Source organism: Phycodurus eques, chromosome 10 (assembly GCF_024500275.1).
Source record: "Phycodurus eques isolate BA_2022a chromosome 10, UOR_Pequ_1.1, whole genome shotgun sequence".
Taxonomy (NCBI): Eukaryota; Metazoa; Chordata; class Actinopteri; order Syngnathiformes; family Syngnathidae; genus Phycodurus; species Phycodurus eques.
In genome coordinates this window covers 5,689,120-5,714,695 of record NC_084534.1, presented here as the reverse complement: position 1 = coordinate 5,714,695, position 25,576 = coordinate 5,689,120, and the positions used below count along the sequence as shown (strand labels likewise).

The following is a 25,576-nucleotide window of genomic DNA, read 5'->3' as shown; positions in this document are numbered from 1 at the left end:
GTGCAATCTTGACTGAAAGCTTTACTTTTTGTGGTCAAAATGTCTTAGTTTGTTCACCGTAGGTCCAAATTTGCATGTCAAACAATTCTGCAAACTGGACCGGCTAGTGCCTAGCAACTGAATCCGTAACCCGTAACTGGGCGAGATCCTTTTGTTAGTTGCCACTGTCTAACACCACCCAGTCCGACGGACCAACTTTCGCACACGGCTGATGGACAAAGTGCCACAGAGCACATAAACCCTGCTGGAATGGTACGCCTGCTCGCGGGCTTTGGGAGGGGTGCTAAGCTTGACCAGCTTTTCGGTCACCATTTTACTATAAATGGGCAAAAATGTATAATATGAACAAAAATCTGAGCCATGGGCATACATTGAGAGGTTTATAGAAAATAACAGAAAAAAAACAGACACCTGGTTAACAAAAAACATCAGTAATCAGTCAATTGAAATCTAAATCCATTCCTGTTAGAAAGAAGAGTAGGGTACTTGTTACATACCCAAATCACATGTGCTGAATTTCAAGGTACTCATTCCTCCAATCAGAAATGAGTTTTCTGTCTTCGTCCAAGAACATTGACACTTCTAAGAGGACACAATACAGAGAGAGAGCAAGGAGAAAGGAGGGAAGGAAGCGATACAACAATTACAAACAGGAAGTAAAAAAGGTGGGGGGAAACCCCTACAGTACTTTCCTGAGCCTAGAAATTACATATAAAAGAGCAAAATTAAACATGATCTTTTGTCACAACTATTTGACAAATTGTTCCTGGCCACCATGCATAATTATTGTGACATTAGAAGCAGCTTATCAAACCAATTTTAGCAACAAGGGTTATTTTAATCACAGAAACGGATTCATTCCTCACTGTAAGACAATGGAATGCCACAAAGTGACTCATACCATTTATTTATTTTTTGATGCAGACCACACACTATTTTGCATATAGCTGTGTGATCAGATGCTGTGTGTCAAATGTCACTTGACATTGCTGTGCTTTTAAAGATTGATAAAATACCTATTGAAGATAGTTATTCTTTTTACATACATGTTCAAAACAAAAACAAATTAACAAATCCGGATAGCTGCAATAACAAAATAATATCACGATAGTTTGACTAATACAGGACACTGATGTATGTGCTCCCACAATTCAGTGACTTACATTATATTAGAGACATTGATTTAATGTACTATAAAAAAAGGGACAACCTGATAACATTTTTTTAACTAAATAATTTACCAGGACACTCGATCATGGCCAGCTAAACAAGTGATGGCAAAACTCTACTTGTTTCAGAATCGAGATCAAATCATGGAAATGAGGCAGTGAAGTGAATTAGTTAAAGTACAAAGTCTAAACATCACAGGTTAATTGGCATTTTCTATGGCAAAAACATGCCTTGGTTTCACTGGGTCGGTTTTCAACCAGACAAACAACAAAACAAAGTCCGACGTCCCAACTCTTCATACTTCACCAGAGAGGAATTCAACCATCCCTGTTTGTACCCATGTTTCCACAGCCTGTCCACATTCTTGGGCCTGTGATTGGCCCAAGATAACACCCTTCTGATTACTCGGCTGCATGCTTGTCAGTACTTCCAAAAATATGTTGATCCCGACAGGCGGCCATACCCCATGGATTTATGGCTACACAACTGTATTTACAAGTCCATCAAAAGTGCATGTTCTTCGTTGGTGATGTCCCTTCACCTTGGATCAATAAAAAAGTGGACTCCCTCTCGCCCGAAGATTGCTGAGATAGGCTCAAGCACGCCCGCGACCCGAGTGAGGATAAGCGGAACGGAAGATGAATGAATGAATGAATATATGACAGCAGGTGCTCAAATTGAGGTGGTAGTTATTACTTTATTGAACCAATTTAAAAAAATTTAAAAAGGACCGCCTCACACAGCCTTTTGTGTCATTGCATTATTACAGTAATAGCTTATGTTTTGATGTGTTTTGTAAATATTACTGTGACAGTGAATGCTGCACTGAAGCTTGATTTGAAGAAAAAGAAAAATTCCTAAAATCATTCCGCTTGCAGTGGTAAAATAGAAGAATAGTCAACCCAGAATAGTCTGGGTTCCGCTGCAGTGTGTGCAGACAAGATAGCAATTGGCATCATACAAATACAGGCCAATGGGTTTACAAAGGAGCATGAATGTGACGGATTAAACAACGGTTAGCAATGGAGGCCATCTAGCGTTTTGGGTTCTTGGCATGATGCTATTCGTGAAATGATGACAAGCTTTATCGAGGAAATAGTGTTTTTTTTTGTTTTGGGTTTTTTTTGCACATTGAAGTTGGAGTTCTTTTAAAATGCCACAAAACAGGCCCAAAAAAATGTCTTGTAAATTCGACACACCAAAGAAAAGAGCAACGTTAACAACCCGCACAATGAATGAATTAATAAAAAAATTATAAAAATAAATCGCAAAGTACTTGAAATCAGGCTTCAAAATGGTCAAGATATTCTTTGAACTTTAAGACACTGGGCGTGTCGCTAGGTACTCCTGCCTCCAGCTGTCAATCAAATACTGTACTTCTATTGCAGCTCCTCTGCCTGCCAGCGATGCACATAGCACATGCTTTCACGGGCTGCAGAGAGTCATTCGGCCCCTTTGTTTCTGTTGAAATTCAGTGGGTGGGGTGTTAATCCAAAGAGGGACTCAACAACCGCAACATGCCACAAGGAGGGAGGGGGGCTGTGTGTTTGGAATCATCCATGGTGCACGCATTGCGATTTTCTGCCTTCGGCGGCCACAGCCAGATGTTTTTATTTTTTTCCCCTCCTCTTCCTCGCCCGCGATGCGAGTGGCTGAAAGCCTTTCGCCATTACGCAGGACCTTTGCCGTGTACTCCAACCACTGTCGGGCTGGCGTGAGGCTGCGGTCTGGCGGATCCTGTGCGGTTCACTGCTGCATCGCAACACAACGCGCGAGGGGCCAGACAGCAGAGACATTGTTAGCCAAGATAAGACCAAACACATTACACTTCAGGGAAGATAATTTTTTTCTGAGTTGAGGGCATACTTTGATAGCTAACTGCATACTATACTAGTAGAATTGGGTCCATTAGGAATGAGGAAGTGGCAGTTCTACCGAATGGGCGCTTGGTGATTACGCTGTATATAGTGGGGGACGGACAGTATTCGCCCAAATCTCTTGATGTCACGAGGATAGTTTTTAGCCCCACCCACAAAATCAGGAAAATTTAGAAGTTAAAAAAGTGTTTTAAGCCATATTTCAACAATTCGGTACTATATTATTCTCTGTCTTTGCACACATTTTCAGCACGTATATTCAAACATTTAATGTATTTAAAAACAAAAAAAGGATTTATGTTTTGGGGCACTTTAATATTCAGGGTACTGCAACTACAACCCCAATTTCCAATGAAGTTGGGATGTTGTGTTAAAACAGAATACAATGATTTGCAAATCATGTTCAACCTGTATTTAATTTAATACACAACAAAGACAAGATATTTAATGTTCAAACTGATAAACTTTATTGTTTTGAGCAAATAATCATTAACTTTGAATTTTATGGCTGCAAGATGTTCCAAAAAAGCTGGGACAGGTGGCAAAAAAGACTGAGAAAGTTGAGGAATGCTCATCAAAACCTGTTTGGAACATCCCACAGGTGAACAGGCTAATTGGGAACAGGTGGGTGCCATGATTGGGTATAAAAGGAGCTTCCCTGAATTGCTCAGTCATTCACAAGCAAAGATGGGGCGAGGTTCACCTCTTTGTGAACAAATGCGTGGGAAAATAGTTGAACAGTTTAAGGACAATGTTCCTCAACGTAGAATTGCAAGGAATTTAGGGATTTCATCATCTACGGTCCATAATATCATCAAAAGGTTCAGAGAATCTGGAGAAATCCCTGCATGTAAGAGGCAAGGCCGAAAACCATCATTGAATGCCCGTGACCTTCGATCCCTCAGGGGGCACTGCATCAAAAACCGACATCAATGTGGAAAGGATATCGCCACATGGGCTCAGGAATACTTCAGAAAACCAATGTCAGTAAATACAGTGTGGCGCTACATCCGTAAGTGCAACTTGAAACTCTACTATGCAAAGCAAAAGCCATTTATCAACACCACCCATAAACGCCGCCGGCTTCTCTGGGCCCGAGCTTATCTAAGATGGACGGATGCAAGGAGGAAAATTGTTCTGTGATCCGACGAGTCCACATTTCAAATTGTTTTTGGAAATTGTCATGTCCTTCGGGACAAAGAGGAAAAGAACCATCCATACTGTTATGGACCCAAAGTTCAAAAGCCAGCATCTGTGATGGTATGGGGCTGTGTTAGTGCCAATGGCATGGGTAACTTGCACATCTGTGAAGGCACCATTAATGCTGAAAGGTACATATAGGTTTAGGAGAAACATGCTGCCATCCAAGCAACGTCTTTTTCATGGACGCCCCTGCTTATTTCAGTAAGACAATCCAAAACCACATTCACATTACAACAGCGTGGCTTCGTAGTAAAAGAGTGCGGGTACTAGACTGGTCTGCCTGCAGTCCAGACCGGTGTCCCATTGAAAATGTGTGGCACATTATGAAGCGTAAAATACGACAACAGAGACCCCGGACTGTTGAACAGCTGGAGCTGTACATCAACCATGAATGGGAAAGAATTCCACCTACAGAGCTTCAACAATTAGTGTCCTCAGTCCCCAAACGTTTATTGAATGTTATTAAAAGAAAAGGTGATGTAACACAGTGGTAAACATGACCCTGTCCCAGCTTTTTTGGAACGTGTTGCAGCCATAAAATTCTAAGTTAACGATTATTTGCTAAAAACAATAAAGTTTATCAGTTTGAGCATGAAATATCTTGTCTTTTTAGTGTATTCAATTAAATATAGGTTGAACATGATTTGCAAATCATTGTATTCTGTTTTTATTTATGTTTAACACAATGTCCCAACTACATTGGAATTGGGGTTGTATATTGAAGTCATCAACCATTAGAATATAATTCTGGTTTTGAGCAAACATTCCAATGACAATTATTTTTATTGGGGGGGGGGGGGAATGCAGTGTTCTTAATTATGCACAACAAATTTTCAAGATATTTGACATGTTTTAAAGAACTAAAAAGTCATAGTCTATTGAATTTGCAGCATTACGTCATATTTAATTAAATCAAAAGCTATTTCAATCAAAAACATAAGTCAAGTTACATTTTGACATAGGAACCCTTCTGACGACTATTAAACTTGTGAATTTTAGGAAAGTTTCTGCTTGAATATCTTACAGATGGTGCATTGTCATGCTTGAAGATGATTTTGTTAATGAAAGCATGGTTCTTCTTTTGGTATCATGAAAGAAATCAGAAAGTCCGCATACTTTTCAGGTCATTTTCACACATTCAGGGACGCTAAACAGGCCGACAAACTCTCTCCACGGCATGCTTCCGGCCAAATACATGACTCCGCAGGTTCGCCACCTCCCTGCCAACCTCACAGCCTTGTTGGGACACGGTGGCCTTCCACCAACCATCCACTCGTCCATCCATCTGGACCATGCAGGCTTTAACTGCACTCATTAGTGGACAAATACCTCTGCATCAATTGCTGCTATAGGCATAAAAGTGTCATGATCCATGCCCTGCAGTTCCTCTTTTGGAGCTTGGGTGGCGTCGTTGCCTTGTCTCTCCCTCTCCCCTGTCTGTCTCAGAGGATTAAAATTTTTGGTGGACTGGGAGTGATATGGCCAGGAAGAACGATCCTGGATTTCACACGAGGTCATATTGGACGACTCCCTTTTTAGAGACCCAGGGAAACCTGGTAGGATGCCAGGGGGCGTCCGTTGAGAGGGGGGTACTTGCACTTCCACATTCGGGGCTTGTGTGGCGCCATGTGCCTTGTCTCTCCCTTTCCCCCTCGGTCTCCTTAGCAATCAGGATCACCTGTGCAGCGCACCTGTCTTCAAGCAGCACTGATTACTGCCTGCATTTAAAGCCTCTCAAGTTCTACAGCCTTTGCCTGAGTATTGACACTTTTCTGTGACTCACCGGCCGACTCTTGTACTTCCAGGTTTTTGTGGTATGACAGTAGCTATCCTACGACCCGCTACTGTATTCACCCGATTGTGTTCTTTCCAGTCTCCAGCGTTCCTCCCGTGCCCTCCTCGCCTCGCTACCTGCTCCAGCTGGGGCGCCAAGCCACTCCACCTGCTCCTGTTCCCGCTTCCCTGCCGGTCCACTCCCCGCCTCGGATATCCTTACCCTGTGTCAACATGCAATAAACTATTCAAAATCAAATCCCTCCGCCTCAGTCTGCTCTTGGGTCCAATCCAACTCACATTGTGATAAAAAGGAGAGAAAGTCATGTTGTGGCCCCACCCTCCACTGACCTCAACCCTACTTAGAACCTTTGAAGCATCCTCAAGCAAAAGATCGTTGAGAATGGCAGGCAGTTGACATCCAAACGGCAGCTCTGGGAGGCTATTCTGACATCCTGCAAAGATCTTCAAGAAGAAACTCTCTAAAAACACACATTGTACATATTGTATTTAGCCAGAGACATGCCAGGGAGCGAGCCTGTCAGACCCTTTAGAGTCCCTGAAGGTGTGAAAATGACCTATGAAAGGCTATGTGAAGTTTCTGACATACCACTATCTTCCAGGGTGCCAAAAGAAGAACTGTGTTTTCATTAACAAAATCATCTTTCAAGCATGAGACTATTTTCACTTCTTTGTCTTGAAACTCAAGAACAGTGCATTTTAAGTTTTTTTTTATCTAAAAAAGATAAAATAAATACTGTTATCATTGGGAGGTTTGTTCAAAACATTTGAATTATATTCTGACAGTTGACTGAAAATTATGCGGACTGTCATTTATACAACTATTTAGGAACTATTATTTGAATAATAATTTTGAATGCAACGTAGATCCCCCCCTTTCAACGTCATACTTTGGTTTGAGCGAACGAAAAAGTTATAATCCATAAGCATCAGTTGCTGTGACTGCATTGAAGGACATTGGTATTGCATCGGATCTATGGCTTGACCTGTTAAGTAACGCCACTCCCAGTAAGACATCTAATAAGTGTTGATCTTTAGGAACACCCTGAACTATCCCATGGTGCTGGGAACAATTACAAGAGAGTGGTCTTTCTGGGCCGATGCCCACTTGACCCGGTGGGGTAAAGACACGACAGAAATCCACATGATTTAAACTCCTCCCCAAGACGTGCTGACAAGGTTAGAGGGTCATAGCAGACATTAACAGGTCAGTGTGTGGCCCACTTGGGAACAATTACTCCTAGTCACAGCTAAGTGGACACTTGATTGAACACGATAGAGGCAGGACACACTTCCCACAGATAACAATTCCCCAAGCCATTTAGGATAAAAAGCCCTTGTGATACAGCCTTTATGGGCAAAATTCATCTCCCTTTTCCCTTTTAAAAGAATGTCAAAGTGTGATAGAGAGCCAATTCTCCAAAAGAGATGACTCAAAGCATTTCCATTTTGCAGCACTAGTGATACCTGCTTATGACACAGAAACAATTACAAGGTGACAGTGAAAAAGCCAAGCAACTTTATGAGTTTTTCAACTTGAATTTTTAACATTAATCCAAATTATTTTTTATTATTATTATTAATTACAGAAACAACAACAGTAACATTCCACAAAATACAACAGCAATAAAAACATATACTAATGCCCCTTCCATTAAATACCAGAATAGCTACAAGCATTTTGCAGTTCAGAATTAATGTTCTGACATTTTGCCCCCTCTCCCTAACATGAACCTCTGAAGTTGTTATGCAATCAAAGGGGGTGGGGGGGGAGGGGGATACTGATCTTATATTAGTTCACAACAAATTTGTATTTCATGAGCGGGATGAGCATGCAAAAGAGGGGGAAAATAGATGCATAACATGGCAGAACTACTACAGATAAAATCTGGTGGAGTAAAAATGTTCTCATGTCCTGTATACAGCGGCTGAAATAAGTATTTAACACGTCACCATTTTTCTCAAATATATTTCCAAATGTGCTATTGACATGAAAATTTCACCAGATGTTTGGAACAACCAAAGTAATCCAGACATACAAAGAAAGTAGAACATATAAAATCAGAAATTAAGTTGTGTGTAATAATGTTAAATGACACAGGGAAAATTTATTGAACACACCAACTGGTATTTATTTAATACTTTGTACAAAACCCTTTGTTTGCAATGACAGCTTCAAGACGCCTCCTGTATGAAGAAACTAGTCACATGCATTGCTCTGGTGTGATTCTGGCCCATTCCTCCACACAAGTAGTCTTAAAATCTTGAAGGTTCCATGGGCTTCTTTTATGGACCTTGAGTTTAATTTCTTTCCATAGATTTTCAATTGGATTCAAGTCAGGTGATTGGCTGGGCCATTCTAGCAGCTTTATTTTTTTTCTTTGAAACCAAATGAGTTTCCTTGGAAGTATGTTTTGGATTATTATCCTGCTGAAACGTCCACCCTCGTTTCATTTTCATCATCCTCGTAGATGGCAGCAGATTTTTGTCAAGAATATCTCGGTATATTTGCCTATTCATCCTTCCTTCAATAATGTGAAGTTTACCAGTGCCATTTGCTGAAAAGCAGCCCCACACCATCATGTTCCCACCTCTGACCTTCACTGTTGGTATGGTGTTCTTAGGGTGATGTGCAGTCCCATTTCTCCTCCAAACGTGGTGTTCATTATGGCATCCAAACAGTTAAATTTTGCTCTCATCCAACCAGACTATATTCTCCCAGTACATAACTGGCTTGTCCAAATGTTGTTCAGCAAACTTTAAACGAGCTTTGACAAGCTTCTTTTTCCAGGAATGGGGTCTTGCGTAGTGAGCGTCCATACATGCCATGGCGGCAGAGTACATTACTCACTGTTTTCCTTGTGACAGCAGTACCTGCTAATTCCAGGTCTTTCTGAAGCTCACCACAGGTGCGTCCTTGGCTCTCGGACAACTCCTCTGATTATTCTTTGCACTCCTCTGTCACAAATCTTGCGAGGAGCACCTGATTGAGGCAAATCTAGTGTGGTATAAATGGCTTTCCACTTACGTATTATGGCCCCAACCGTGCTTACCAGAACATCCAGAAGCTTAGATATGTGTCTATAATCAATGCCATCGCTGTTTTGCAACAATTAGTTTGCAATGGTCTTGAGACAGCTCTCTGCTCTTACTCATCATGAGATGTGTCTTGACTCACATCTTGGCAATGAGACCTTTTTGTAGGCCATCAATTAGGACTGAACCAGCTGATATTCATTTGCACTGACAAGAGGCTGGATTGTTGTTTATTGATAGATTTTAGGTGTCTTGGCTTTCCATGCCTTTTTTGCACCTCCATTTCTGCGTTCAATACTTTTTCCATGTGTCATGTCAAATTTTTACACACAACCTCATTTCTGACCTTATTCAAGTTTCTTTGGATATATGGATTACTTGGGTTGTTTCCAACACCTGGTGAAATCTTCAGGTCAATAGCACCTTTGGAAGTATATTTAGTGAGAAAAAAAGTGACGTGTTAAAGACTTATTTCAGCCGCTGTAGTTGGCTCGGCTATTAGAGTGGCTGTTTCCCAACCCAAAGGTTGTGGGTTTGATCTTCAGCCCTTGTGATCATGTCAAAGTGTCCTTGTTCAAGATACTGAACCCTGATGCTGCGTCATCAGCAAGTGAATGACGACACAGTGTTCAAGCAATTTGACTACCTTGAAGGTAGAAAAGCGCTATAAAAGTGAAAGCCAATTTACCATCTAAGAACGCAATTACTGTAGTATATCAATGAACACATTTTGCCCCAATTTCCATTAGCTGCATGGTAATTTGAATACAATTTTATTCAGACAAGGTCATTTCTTTTTCTGCATTATTCCTTAATCGTCAGAGGCGAAGATTCAATTGTTGACCTTTTGTGGCTGGAGATGGGCTTAATTATTTGAGAGAGCGCGATATTGTACCTCCACCCATGAAAGGATGGTGTGAAAGCCAAAATAATGTTGGTAAAGTGCTGTGCTGAGATGGACAAGATTTTATATCCAGACAACAAAATACATCCCAATAAAGTAGTGTTCCTTAAAATTACATTAAAACAATAGCAATTTTAAAAAATAAAAGAAATACCATGAAACACAAATATCCAGTAGAAAAATACCATTAATAATTATCTGGTAATATAACCAGTTTTAAAAAAAAAATTACAATGTTGTTGGGTACACTGTAATGTAGCGTAATGTACAATCTGTTTTATATCCACGCAGCGCTACAACAAACAATTATTTTAATCGTTTAATCTGTCAATTTTCTATTTCAATTATTCGATGAATCGGTTTTTAAAAAAATAATTTATATCCCTTTATTCAAAAACAGGACAATATTTCAGATTGGCAGTGCAGAAAAGTGCACAAAATGGTTGTTGGGTAAACATCCCTATGATCTTAAAGAAATAAATCATTTCAAAAAATTTAAAACCTAAATGTTGAGGTCAAACAGCTTTACACTAGACCATGGACCAACCACACAAAAACATAAAAGTGTGTACTATACAAAAGCTGCTGACAAATATTGTCATCCTCTGTCACTACATTCTCAGTTTCCTCAGTTTAAGCTGCCATAACAACATTCTTATGCGTGCCTGTAACCTCACCACCGTCTCTCTGTGAATCTAGTAACAAAACATTCTCACTATTGACCTCATGCATTTGATTCAGATTTAGGAAGTAAAAAACACAAATACAAAATGTACCTTATCTAATCATGCTACTAATTTTCAAGGGGTCAAGTCCAGATAACACTTAATTTACCAAATGTTTAAATAAGTTTTATACACTATTTTATACACTACAAGAACATTATGTACAAAATATATAAATAAATAAAAATTTGAATCAGAATCAGCTTTATTGGCCAAGTATGTTACAAGACACAAGGAATTTGCCTCCGGTAATAGGAGCCACTGTAGTATGACAACAAAAGCCACTATGACAAAAATAAACATTTAGGACATAAAAAACCAAGTATGGAGAGTCACTGAGCAACGCAAGTGTACCACTAGTGTGCTGATGCTGATATAATAGCATTGTGGAAATAACCAGTCCTAAAGCAATTTACAACAATTTAAAATGACTAATAGTGCAAGAATCTGGGGTTTAGTGACAATTGTGCAAATGGTGCAGAGAGTTCCCAAACACAAAAGTGGCCAGTAATAATCATCAACAGTATGAAAATAGTGCTGCGTGATAAAACAGTGTCCCAACAGAGATGTGCAAAATTGGCAGCATGTTACAATGAAATTCTAAATTAACTGTTTAAGTGGCTGATGGCAAGAGGGGAGAAGCTGTTGGAATGTCTGCTGGTTTTAGTTGGCATTGTTCTATAGGGCCTACCTGAGGGAAGGAGCTGGAATAGGTGGTGACCAGGATGTGGCGTGTCCAAGTGGATTTTGCATGCTCTTGTCTTAGTTCTGGCAGCGTGCAAGTCCTCAAGAGTTGGTAGGTGGATACGGATAATCTTTTCGGCAGTCTTTACGTTGCAGTCTGATTTTGTCCTTCTTGGCGGCAGCACCAAACCAGACTGTGATGGATGAACACAGAACCGATTCAATGACTGCAGTGGAAAACTGTCTCAGAAGCCGCAGGAAGTAATCCTCTGTTGGGTCTTTTTGAGGATGCAGTTGATGTTGGTCTCCCACATCAGGTCCTCAGGGACTAGTTGCCAGGAACTTGAAGGTCTCGACGGCTGACATGGCAGTTGGAAAGTGTGAGGGGCAGCTTTGGCAAAGAATGTTTCCTGAAGTCCGCAATCATCTCTATAGTCTTAAGAGTGTTCAGCTTCTGGTTGTCGGCCGCACCAAAGCTCCAACCGCTCTACTTCCTGTCGATAAGCAGACTAGTCACCGTCTTTGATGAGGCCGATGACTGTGGTGTCTTCTGCAAACTTCAGGAGTTTGACAGTCGGTGCAGTCACTCGTGTAGAGAGAGAAGAGTAACAGAGAGAGGACACATCCTTAGGAGTCCCAGATGCTGATGATGTATGTGGATGAGGTGGTGTCCCCCAGCCTCACCTGCTGTTTCCTGCCCATCAGGAAGCTGTAAATCCACTGGCAGATGGCATGCAAGACGCTGAGCTGGAGTTTGGGGATGAACGCAGAGCTAAAGTCCACAAACAAAATCCAGTGTCAAAGTGTCATTTTACAATCTGTAGTAGAAGGTATTCAAGTCATCAGCCTGTCCTTTATCGTTTGCTGCTTGGGTAAATGAATACCAAGTATTGGTTTAGCATGTCTATTTAGAAGATCTATACCTTTTAAATCACCCAATAGAGAAAGATGAGGAGATATTAGAATCCTACAGTTCAAAACTGAAGAGAGATTCTGTGCAACTAGAGACCAGAAGCGTATAGGCGTACAATGCCAAGGAGCATGAAAATAAGTGTCTGGAGCATTTTTAGTGCAATGAGTGGATATGTTTGATTTTGAATAACCCATTTTATGCATACCAAATTGCGTAATGTGTGATCTATGCAGTACTTTGAACTGGATTAGCTGTAAATTACTGTTTTATGTCACTGATAATGTATCTCTGCAGATTTGTGCCCAGTAATAATTGTCAGTTGACACTCAGAGGTGCTTTCTTTTTTTTTTTCCCTCCATGACCCACCGACCTCATTGGATGAACTTATGTCCGTTTGTAGACATACGTCCTATTTGTTACTTATTATCTGTCAAAAGGAATGTTTTATTAGTCTTAGGCACCATAGAGTGCCGTGAAAAGGTTTTGGCGCACTTTTCAAAATCTTGTGTTTTTGCATAGATTTCCCGCATTAATGTTTCACTCATTCCCTGCCAATGAGGTCTAAAGACGTCAATGGCGTTTTTTAACAGAGTTGGGTCTGATCGTTTGTGTGTGATCGTCAAGCCTCTGGATAACTGCAACCCTGTAGAGGGCAACAATGCCTTGAGGTCAACGTCCCTCTCTTAGAGGAAGAAGAGGATGAAGGAGGAGGGAGCGGGGTGCAAGAGACAATGAGAAGATAATGTATAGTGCAAACATAATGGCAGAAAAGAGAGAAGACAAAATTTAAAAACTAATTTTAAAAAAGTTTTCAGTACTAGAAATGTATTGCGCCAAGGCAAGAAAAATATTCCTGCGACTGACAGGAATGACGCCATAGATCATGCGGGGAAATAAAGGATGACACTCCGAGCCGATTGCTTTGTTGCAAAGCTATCGGCCAGCCCACAATGCATACATATGGCGAGATGCTCTCGGCCGCTTGCTAGCTGATCGTCTGCCGACCAGGATTTGAATAGATGGGATCCGGAATCGTCAGTTGAGTGAACTCCCTCAAGATAGCCTCAAAGCAGCCAAGCTTCATCCCGAGCTTCCTCCGACGAAGACTGACGAAGTCCGACGAAGACTAAGGTAATTCGTTTGCAGCTAGCGTTAGCTACATTTAGCAAGCAAACACGGTCCCTCAGTCCTGGTTACAAAAAAACATAATTTAGTCCCAATAATTCACATTACAATGTCACATCTGTTGGCAATACTGATTTGAATGTTCAAATTTTTTTTAATCTTAAAAGTCGAATGTCTTTTAGGATTGCGAAGAACAGTAGTTTTTTTTTTTTTTTTTTACCCTTGTAAAATACAAAACACACAAGGGAAGGAAGACTTGCTCAACATTAGGGAGTCTACCCCGGATTCGCAAATCCGATCAGTTCTTTTCTTCGTGTTACTCACCGGTGCGGCGGCCACGGTGTACACCGCATGAAGCCGAAGGCGACGGCGGGGAAAGCGTGCCAGAGTGCTGGTGAAGCTCCGTAAGAGAGAATTCCGATTGCTGCGAGGTGAATCGACGGTCCCTACCCAACAAAATTGACGAGCTTCATCTTCTCACAAAGACCAGTAAAGACTTTGGATGTTCCGCCACTCTGTCCTTCACGGAGATATGGCTTTGTGAACGCGTCCCCGATGGCGATGTAATGCTTCCAACTTCACCGGGCAGACCGCTTCACGGAGTTATCGGGGAAATCAAAAGGCGGCGGGATAGGCTTCTATATCAATGTAAAATGGTGTACTGACATCACGGAGCTCAGCACACACTGCAGCCCGGACTTGGAGTCACTGTTTTTGAACTATATTCTCCTCACCGTGACGCCGAATTCGCATCTTTCATACTTGCGGGTGTTTACATTCCTCCTCAAGCCAACATGTACGCCGCACTGCTAACGCTCACTGAACAAGTAAATTAAATTGAAAAAAAAGCACCCAGACACACCCCTCATTACTCTTGGGGACTTTAATGTAGCCAAACAACCACAAACAGCCTAAATACTGAATAAGCAGCACATCGACGGTCCTACCAGGGAAAATAAAATTTTAGACCAATGCTATGCTACGCTATGCTAAATAACACATACCGTTCTATCCCCGTGCAGCTCTGGCCTTGTCTGATCACTGTTTAAATCACTTAATACCGACATATAGGCAAAAACTTAAATGGGCGAAGCCTGCGGTGAAAACAGTGAAGAAGTGGACCAATGAACCAAAGACTCGACTTCAAAGCTGTTTAGACTGCACAGACTGGAGTGTCTTTGAAAATTCAACTGGCAGCCTGGATGAATATACGGACACTATCAGTTTCTGTGAAGAAGTGTGTGTACCAACAAAATCACTGCGCACGTTCAATAACAACAAGCTGTGGTTCACTACCAAACTTAAGCAACTTTGCCAGGCTAAAGAGGACACATATCGAAGTGGGGATAGAGGCCTCTATAATTACGCTACAAAGCAGCTGACTACATAAATTAACATTGCAAGGAGAAATTATGCAGTAAAGCTAGAAAAACTGTTTACCGCTAAGAACTCTAAATCAGTCTGGCAAAGATTACAATTGCTAACCAATTACAAGCGACCATCCCCCCATGCTGAGAACAACAAAGGACTAGCCGACGACTTGAAGACCTTCGATTGCAGATTTGAAAAGGACACTTTCACATCCCACACCCACCCAGCCGCACCACTGACCACCATCACACCTCTGACTTCTGCGTTGACCGTCCACAAACAGGATGTGAGACGCATCTTCAAGCAACAAAAGATCAACAAAGCGGCAGGCCCAGATCTTGTGTTCCCATCCTCCCTCAAAGTCTGCGCGGACCAGCTCGCTCCAGTCTTCACACAAATTTTCAATAGATCTCTGGAACTGTGCAGGTACCATCCTGTTTCAAACGCTCTACCATCATCTCTCTCGTGCTGGACCATCTCAAGAGCGTCACAGGTCCCCTGCTGGACCCCATGCAGTTTGCCTACCGAGCAAACAGGTCTGTGGATCACGCAGTCAACATGGGACTGCTCTTCATCCTTGAACACCTCGACGGCACGGGGACCTACAAGAGGATCCTGTTCGTGGACTTCAGCTCTGCGTTCAACACCATCATCGCCAAACTCCTCTCCTCCAAGCTGCTTCAGCTCAGTGTCTCGCCTGCCACCTGCCAGTGGATCTATAGCTTCCTGACGGGCAGGACGCAACAGGGGCTGGGGGACACCACCTCATCTGAACGCACCACCAGCACTGGGGCGTCCCAAGGATGTGTCCACTCTCTGCTGCTCTCCTCTCTCTACACGAACGACTGCACCTCATCACACCCATCATCACACACACTGTCAAACCCCTGAAGTTTGCAAACGACACCACAGTCATCAGCCTCATCAAAGACAGTGACGACTCTGCGTATCGACAGGGAATGGAGCGGGTGGAGCTGCGGTGCGGCCGACACAACCTTGAGAATCTATGGATTATTGTTTGAATGTACTATATTTTGATGTGACCCTAATTTCTCTTTTTTTTCTCAAAAAAAATTAGAATGTTGATTTCTTCACAGTATTATTTTTTTTAATTCCTGCTTTTATGGGTTTTATGGGCTGGAAACCCAAATTATGTAAAAATAAACAAATAAATACTTCAAATTGTTTAAATTGTGGGCCCTGAATCTATAATCTATGAAAGTTTTACTTTTTGAATGGACCTATGCAAATAAACTTTTCCATGCTACTCCAATTTTTTGGAAAGAGTCTGTATATATAGCTAAGGCCCTGGTTTTAATTCGGATGACAACCAAAGTGGGATTAGCGGCTCGTGCATTGATGAAGGAGGCAGCTCGCTACCTGCAAGAACTGATTTGAATTGCAGGTCACACTGACAGTTGAGACTTCAAACGTACAACGCGGTAATAAATATGCATACTTCAATTCAGCGCCAAGCGGCATCAGGTCTTGTCTTCCCCGATGAGACGCTCTCTGCAACTGGGAAGGCCAGTGAGCCTGACAGTTTAGCTAGCAGCAGCTGGACAGCAGATTTAAGTATTTTACGAAGCGATGGAAAAAACTGAACCATTAACACCGTTCACAAACGGCAGAATGGGCGTGCTCACTAACTTTTATGAGGAAGGGTTTTTTAGTTTTGACATAGGCAATTTTGATTTACCAGCATCGTGAACGTGGGCAATATTTGCTTCGCCACTTCTTGTTTCAATTAGCCATTGGCGAGGTGGTGAGCGGGTAACGCCAATTCTGTATATATTAGCGATGCACTGAAATTTCTGCCACCAGAATGTTTTGGCCGAAAATGGCCCAAATGTGCATTTTCGGTTTCGGACTGAAACACTTTTCTCAACAATATAAAACGGACGAAAAAAGATGTTTCGCATGCATGTACGCTATTTTGTAACTAAAAATATATTTCATATTAACAAGCAAAGCCTTATGGAGTTTTGCTGACTATTTAGTTGAATTGACTGGGAGGTCACTATATTACACAAAACCTTCAGTCATGGTTTGATAATGACATAGTGGACCATAAATCAACCATAAATCTGACAGTTAAATAAGACACATTCAACAAGCTATTGGTTACATAAACACACATGAACAACAACACTTTATTATTGCAATAATTCAAATAGGCATGTCGCAATGAATTATGGAAACCGTCATCATGGTAGTGGCTAGCCAAAACTGGAGCGTCCCAGTTGTTGTCCAACCTCGCTGGCTTTAGCTCAGGGTCCAAAATATCCGGTCTCGCATTGCCAAATGCGATGTAAAATGAGGATTTTAGTGATGTATTCCTCAATTTCCATCGGTACAATATGCTATGCATGTTTTGAGCTGTTTGGTGGAAATGAAACTGCATCTCACCCCACTGCAGTAGCGAAACGACTCGCCTTCAACAGTGGTTTGGGAATGGCACCCCACCCCATTTACAACCTTGAGAGCAAAAACAAACACCCTCTAAGGAGCTTAGGCATTAGAGGCAAACAATGTCTGAAGCTCTACTGGGAGCGCAAGCTACCAAATAACAACATTTCGAGTATTAGGTCTACACTTCTTTTGGGAGAAGCAATTAGAAAGCAGGAGAGGTCTCTGAGAAACAGACAGCTTGTCTGAAAATGAAACTGAGAGACAAAGTAAATCAAATGGCACTACTACTTTCCCACTCTCAGGTCAACTGAATCATTAAGGGTCAGAAGATACTGTCCTCTTCCATGAATAGCTTACACAACAAGTATGACTTCACTGTCGTAAACCCAGGAGGGCAACCCCAGTAGTAATTTGTTATTCAAGCACCTCTCCATAAAGGAATAATTAGTTTTAGTTTAGGTCATTCTCTGTGAAATAGTAACACCCACCTACAGTACATTTGTTCAATTTTCATTAAATGATTCAGCTCTCTTCGGAGGAACACAGTTAACGGTCAAAAACAAAAGTGCAACTACAAAAGTACTTGTGTTTGATCCTCATATTCGACACCATAATAGTAAACAATGACATTCTATCAGGGACAATGGGCCAATTAGCAATTTCCCCTTCTGCTATCAAGCAGCATGCTAGATTATAAGAACCTGCAAACTTTTGTCTGTGCCCCAGCCTCATCAGCATGGTAGCGCCTCAGCTCTGCACAGCATTGCATCTTGGGTAATTACTACCTTCCAATTACTGCCCAGCTTATAAATATATATCAAATAAACAAGCAACAACCAGTCAATTAGGAGCTCCCTTTCATAACGGGGGTTCACATTGATGTTTAATGTACTGATAGGGGCAGTAACAGTAATCACAAGTGAAGTTGTAACTGTTGTAGTTTTGAATACACCTCAAATTGTGATTTAGGCAGTTGAAGACAAGCACACTGAAACTCACTAGTTTGATCTTCAAAGACAAGACAAAAGTAACAAAACAAAAACAGGCAGTAAAGCAGTAACAGCCTGTCAAAAAAAATAGCATTGTTTCACTCATCCCTCCTCCAGCCACGGAGTTGCCGGCTCAAATCTGAGTACACTGATGGTTTATCACTCAAGGAGTAGCAGGCTTAGCCAGAGTGATGCATCCAGAAGATGTGATCAAAGAACTCCAACTTTCCAACCAGAAATAGCAATGGAATAGCCCTGCCATGCTATGTTTCTCATTCGCCTGGGACTGCCAACTGGGTAGACAGACAAGAAGTCAGGGATAAGATACTTTAATAGCTACTTCTACCTTATTTTATGAGGCTTTGGTGTCTATGGCAACTGGGAATTAGTCCTTGTCAGTTTCTGTACTTTGCCACTGATTTAATAATGATTTTGTCATCCTATAGACTGATCACTTAAGTTATATTTAATATTTTTTTTATTTTTACACAAAATAGCTCAAATATAGTGTAAGAGGGAAAAAAACTATCTGTCCCCATTGGAGCAACTGTACCACTGGAAGTGATCATATTAAAAAAAATAAAAAATACAGCTGCATTAGCATTATTGCAAATTTCTCAATACAAAAACAATAATAAATCTAAGACTCAAACTTGACATAGGGTCCTCCTGTTGAGTCAAGCATCCACGTTACTGAAAGAAAACTTTGAAACAAAAAGGAAGCACGTCGCATGATACCATAATCATTCCTTCACCAATTGAACTTAGTACCTGAATGATCAAGACGTGAACTGTTCATTTCCCAGTTGCAACCTTATTGTACAATGAAATCAAAGGCAAAATAATGGACAAAACACAATGACTGGAAAATCATAATGCTGAAGGAAGCTCGATCAATGCCAGAAAAAGACAAGGTATCTGGGGAACCGGTGTGATATGCTATTACTGTATGTAATAAGTTGTATTTTGGTCCTTAGCAGTGTTGCAAACTCTTTATCACATCAAGTAGCTGTAATCTGTCATAAAAGTAAGCAGAAGTCATTAATTGACATCATCTAATTTGCATGATGTGACATCTGCATGTACTGTAATTATGATGGACTCTGCTGGAGATTAGGAATAGCATAATTGGAGAGGCAAAAAGGTGACTAAAAAACTGAAACGTTTTTATTAATAAATGCTGCAATTCCAAACCTCTTTCTTTATCACCTAAAAGAAACACTCTTGCAGTTACTTTTTATATCAATAGAAGTATTTTTAGTTGAGTTTTATTTTTTTTATTTAGGCAAAATAAGACAGCAGCGCCTTCATGCAAGTGCGATTCATTTGCACTTGCATGAAGGTATATTTGAATCCGAGAGTTAGTTTATTTTTAGCCTTGTCGCGTGTCTTTTCACGTAGTACTGTAAATATCTGACGGCCAAAGAAGTTATTTTATAAAAAAAATAAAATAAATACAAAAATAATAATAATTTAAAAAAAAAAAACCTTGGCGGTATGGGACAGACAACACGTCGGAGGCAGGCAACACGTAATGCCGCGGATCAGACTACAAGACAAATTTGCTCTTTCACGATTGCACTGTCAGACTACTGCAATCAAATCTTGTATTCCGCATCCCGTTTTTTACGATCATTGAGCTTTATCTTGTCAACTCAAATGCGACCGGATACACTCGTTAGCATCGCAACAACAACAAGAGTGGAGCGAGCTGTCAGTATTATAAGGACAAAATGGGGAAAAAATTGTGTTCGTGGTCACCGGTGCTCAGGAAATAAAGTCTGTTAGCAAAGCTAAATAGATTCAAATAATAATAATGTGATTTAGAAACCGCATTGTGTAGCTCTCAAAAGATCTGTATGGTGCCAAATAGTGCAAATGAACGCAAATAACATTGCTGGCTGGCTGACGTACAAATTCCGGTTTAGGTTGCGTGTGCTCCATGTGCACAGTAACTGTTGTATTATTTTCTCCCTAGACATTTATTTATCTGCTAATTTGCTGTTCAGGTTGCTCTCCGCTGTAATGCAGTTACAGACAGTTATTTTAAAAGTGTACTGTACACCGAAGCACGTAGTGATTTTTCACTACTAAACATTTTACGTTAGCTTGGCAAATAGCTAATCTCGCAGGGCTGCACGATTATGGTGAAAAAAATTATCAGGATCATTTTTATCAATATTGTAATCACGATTATTCATTATCATTTTTTACCCAGATTCATATTTACTATGGGTTAACTGAATAAACATACTATTGCAGAGTGCAATCACAAACTGCAACTTAATGGAAGCAAATGCAGTTTATGCATTCAGTAAAAGGCAATAACAATAGGCTACAAGCACCGACTTTTCATTTGAAAATCCCCGTCAATATAGTGAAAAATAAATGCCTCATATTTTAATACATAGGACAGCAATGCCATTTTAAGCTTTTATTTTGAAGTTGGCACACACGTTGCCGGCATGTTATCGTAATGCTTAGTATGAACAATCGTTGTGCTTTTCGACTGCAGTCTGGCCTGAGCCAGACTGCATTGCTCATGCAGTGTATTTAATGCCACATCGGAGAAATAATTGCACGAGGGGATCACATGTTCGTGTTCCAGTGTTTTGCCGTTTTTCTCAGATGGCTAAACATATTAGTTGTGTTACCTACGTTGCAGGGCAGACAACTCTGCTGCCCTCTTAACATATAGCTTCATGTTTAAAATAATTTCCTTCAATCAACATATGTCCAGAAAACGGATGTCAATCCCTTTCCGGTGCGCGAGCTCGACTGTTCGCACTACTGCACTTGTTTGCAGATAAATCTATAGTCTTTTTTGAATGAATTCAAGTGAATCGTCCAAAAACTTAAACAGAAAAGTGAGTCTTTCTACTTTGCTTGACACATCACATCACATAATCATTTGAAAGCCAGCCCAGTTCTCTTTCAGATTGTTCAATATAATGGAGAAAAAAGGGCAATGTCACTCTGGTAGTGTTGTTCACCATGCGCAGGTTCTGTGGACTTTCGCTTGGGTATATTTCATGAAGTCCAGGTTGGAGTGTTTCCATAAGCACGAAAACTAAAGGACAATGATGCAAAGGCTTGTGCAAGTTTAAAATTTACTTACAGCATCAAACTGGTCCCCAAGCAGCATACTTCACTTCATATCCTGGCTGCCCTAGAATGACACACAGAGGAAACATGAATTACACATTAAAGATGAAAAGCACTTGTTTTCTTTTCTTTCAAAAAGGAGGTTCTATACAAACAAGTACACAGTTAGCGAGAAGCAGGCTTTATCAAATCCGGTTGTGTCCCAAGATAATTGACAGACACAGTCCAGTCTGCCTACTGTGTCGTACCAAGGCTTGTTTTACACCACATGGTTCAAATGACAATTCCGATTTTTTGCTTCTAAGAGGTACAATTAGGATATGGGTCCTGACAGCATAAAGCAATTTGACGTCTTTGGATGTGGTGCAGTGAACGTAGACCAAATAAAAATCTGATACAGGCACTAAATCGGAATTGGTCACTTAGACCTGAAGTGTCAATCCAGCTTGCTGTAGCCTCCCCAAAAAGTCTAAATATGACATCAGCTCTCATGATAGGGCATAAAACAATTTTTTGTTTGTAAATTTGTAATATAAAATATTTGACTAAGCGAATTATATAATTGCAACACCACACTATTATTGATAAGACTTTCCACATCACGCATGCATTTCACACATGGATGATTGATATCTAGACCAGACAGCTAAATGTGACAAGTCCTAAGTTTTCACTTAAAAGCAGTACACAGTTTCAAGCATATGGTTGAGCCCCTGTGTGGATTAAAATATGTGAACCCTTAGGCATCATCTCACTTATTCAAGTCTTTGGTTTAACTGACTGTAGCCCCGCACTACGAAACATTAAATAACATTTGCAAAGTCATTCATGATTGGTTACAGAGCCTTACTCCACTGCTATCCTTTTATAAGAAAAAATACATGGTGCAAACCCATCTCTTCCCATTATTAAACAACCTCTTGGTTATTGCAGTATATCCATCCATCCATCTTCTGCTTTTCCAAGGCCGGGTCGCGCCGACGTCGGGTCGCAGAGGCAGCAGTTGAAGCAGGGAAGCCCAGACTTCTCTCTACCCAGCCACTTCGTCCAACTCTGCCAGGGGCATCCCCAAGGCGTTCCCAGGCCAGCCGGGAAACAGTCTCTCCAGCGTCGTCCATGGGGCCTCCTCTCTCACCAGGGAAACGTCCGTGTGACATCCGAACCAGATGCCCGAGCCACCTCATCTGGCTCCTCTCTATGCGGAGGAGCAGCGGCACGACTTTGAGCCCCTCCCGGATGACTGAGCTTCTCATCCGATCTCTAATGGAGAACCTGAACCCGCTATGGAGGAAACTAATTTTGGCCGACCCACAGCTCTTGACCATAGGTGAGGGACTGAACGTAGATCAACCGGTAAATTGAGAGCTTCACATTTCGGCTCAGCTCCTTCTTCATCACCACAGACCGATAGAGTCTGCATCACTGCACCGATCCACTTGTCGATCTAGCGCTCTATTCTTCCCTTCCTCGTGACGAAGACCCCGAGATACTTGAACTCCTCGCTTCGGGGCAGGATCGCTTCCTTGAACTAGAGACGACACTCAACTTTTTTCCGACTGAGGACCGAGAAATTATCACGACTGGAATTCCATCTGTGGCCATGGAAGTGATTGGAATACCTGATTCCAATTATTTGGATGGGTGAACAAATACTTTTCGAAATACTTTTCGTCATAAAGTATACATTTGCACCCACTCAGTGGCTGCTTTTGCTGTTCCTCATTGCGTACGGAGTCACAACACTCAAACAGTGGACCTCTTTGCTCCACTTCGATATTAAGTGGTTTGCCCTTTTGCATTCAGGTAGATTTGTATTCTTCTACAACTCCCCGATTTCTGGATTGGTCTGCTAACGCGTGTTAATGCATGCTAATGCTAACCCATGCTAACGTCTGCTTACGCATGGTAACGCTCGGAGCAAACTGATTAGCACTCCACTAAGAGCAAGTAGTAGTGAATAATTCCAAATGATGCTTCTTGCATCTTGTTTCTCCATGAGAAAGTGAAGTATGCACTCTGCAGCAGGTCGGCAGTTTGCCATTTGGTCGTCCCGCCGGCTCATGCATAGTCGTGCACACGCACACGCACACGCACACACACACACACACACACACACACACACACACACACACACACACACACACACACGCGCGCGGAACACTCCCTCCACACTTAAAGGCATTTGTATAACTTGTCGGCAGATGCTTTTTGTGTACTGGCCTAGAAAACAATTGGAACGCTGTTGCGTCTGTTTTTTTTCCTCTGTGTTTGTTTGTTTGTTTTTTTAAATACCGGTACGATAAAAAAAAACTGGTACCATGCTATTTTTGACTCAGAGTACATCGGTTTGGTATTGGTATCGGTACTTGTTGCAACACAAGTTTGTATAGCGTCAGACAATGTTTGTTTTAATACTGTTAAATCAAAGCGAGTAGCACATAAAGGAAAACTGCCACTAGGAAACAGACAACATGAGGCAGTCACGAAGTCGATCATGCTGAACATTGTCAAAGACATGATGCCCATTTATACATTACTAAAGCAGTTATTTATCCACACGCTGATCCACTTATGTGGTGGTAACAGCTGTTAAAACTGATAAACTTCGTACAAATCTATATTACAGCTTATCCAGATGCATTACACTTTTTACCTGACTACTGATGTCACTTCATAATAAGAATGACAAAGGTTTACTAAACTTTACAGCAGCATGAAATAAACGGCTGGATAATATAGGCTGGAAATACCTCACTAATTAGTGTTTTTAGCAGCAATTCTTTAGCAGAGAATATCAGCACTTGTTGTGTGCGCCTGTGTGACTCATTAGCCCATTTAAAACAGCTCCATTAACTTTCTGCTTTATTTAAACTTGCCACTCTTGAGTATTTTTTCTTTGTGCTGAACAAGTTGCACTATTACAGCATTTTAGCCATGATATATATATATATATATATATATATATATATATATATATACATATATATATATATATATATATATATATATATATATATATACATATACATATATATATATATATATATATATATATATATATTTTGTACAGAATATTGTTTGTCTATGATGCTACAACCATGAGGAACTTCGCCCCAACATGAGGAATGCATCTCGGAGGACTTATAGAAGAGATGAGAGAGAGCCGACGATAAAGTAAAGCAAAGTGAGAGAGAGAGGACTAAATGGGGAAGGGCATTTGAACCATTCCTTCTGTGTGTGTTTTAGGCCTGGTACATTGATAAGGATTCTTCAATTCTAAAAAGATTATTATTATTTGTTTTATTTTTTCTAGTCTGTGACAGACTCCAATAATAAAAACATTTAAAAATCAGGCATTTAACAGTTTTAGTCATATTGTGTGTGGTGTGCTGCAATCATTTCAACACATAACACCACAAATCAGACCACCACCGGTCTGGTAACAAGTCCTCCGAGGCAGAAATCTCACGTGATCACACCTTACTCAACAGTGGACGAACTAATTGTTAGAAAAGTGCTTTTTTTTCTTTTTTAAACATTCAAACTTCGGCTTGCAACCATCCCGTCATGCACATCCTCATGCTGATCAGTGGAGACTTCAATCATGTTCTTCCCTCTCAACGATGATTAACGACGTACAAGAGAGAATAAAACTCTGGACCTCCTATGTGCCCAATGCCAATGTGAAGAGAACTCTTCTTGTATATTATTATTATTAATATTATTACTATTGAAAAATTATAACATTTCATTTCTTGTAGAAATCAGAAATATGAAGCTACCTGGCTGTAACTAACGCCACGTCCACACGGAAACAGAGCTTTATTTATTTATTTATTTTTAAAGGTTTTAAGTAAACGTGGAATCATTTCAAGAAATGTGTGTGCAAACAAAAACACTGCAATGCTGGCGTATTTTCTAGGGGCTCAAAAAATATATATATTTAATAAAATCTCAATTGTTTTAAATTGATTCACAATCCTCAAAAATCTATAGTTTTTAAATGTATATATTTCACTGTGGCCCCACGCTGACGGCTACACACGAACATGACTTCAACCTGTGGACCACCGTAAAGGAAGTTAGTGAGTTAGCCGCGGCGCTTGAGCAATGGAGTCTCTTAGCAGCATGGGGCAGCAACATGAGATTTAAGGCGCTCCATCGTCACTAAAAGATGACCCAGACATGACCATGATTGTATGCAAGGAGTGCAAAATGTGAATGAGGTACTTTGGAAACACACCAAATGCCCATGTTCATTTCGAGCA

General features: G+C 40.9%; 1 protein-coding gene across 16 annotated transcripts in view; it reads right to left on the bottom strand.

The window, feature by feature from the left end:
• Window positions 1-25,576, bottom strand: part of foxp1b (forkhead box P1b) — a 227,866-nt gene that overhangs the window by 195,343 nt on the left and 6,947 nt on the right. For 10 of the 16 annotated variants that reach the window (XR_009769307.1, XM_061687387.1, XM_061687388.1 and 7 more), the window contains exons 2-3: window positions 21,322-21,372; window positions 498-582 (exon numbers count right to left, since the gene is read on the bottom strand). The gene's annotated coding sequence lies outside the window, so the exon portion shown is untranslated. Of the gene's footprint in view, window positions 1-497; window positions 583-21,321; window positions 21,373-22,225; window positions 22,451-25,576 lie in introns of those variants that run through there. The other 6 variants (XM_061687383.1, XM_061687385.1, XM_061687395.1 and 3 more) reach the window with 4 other exon arrangements.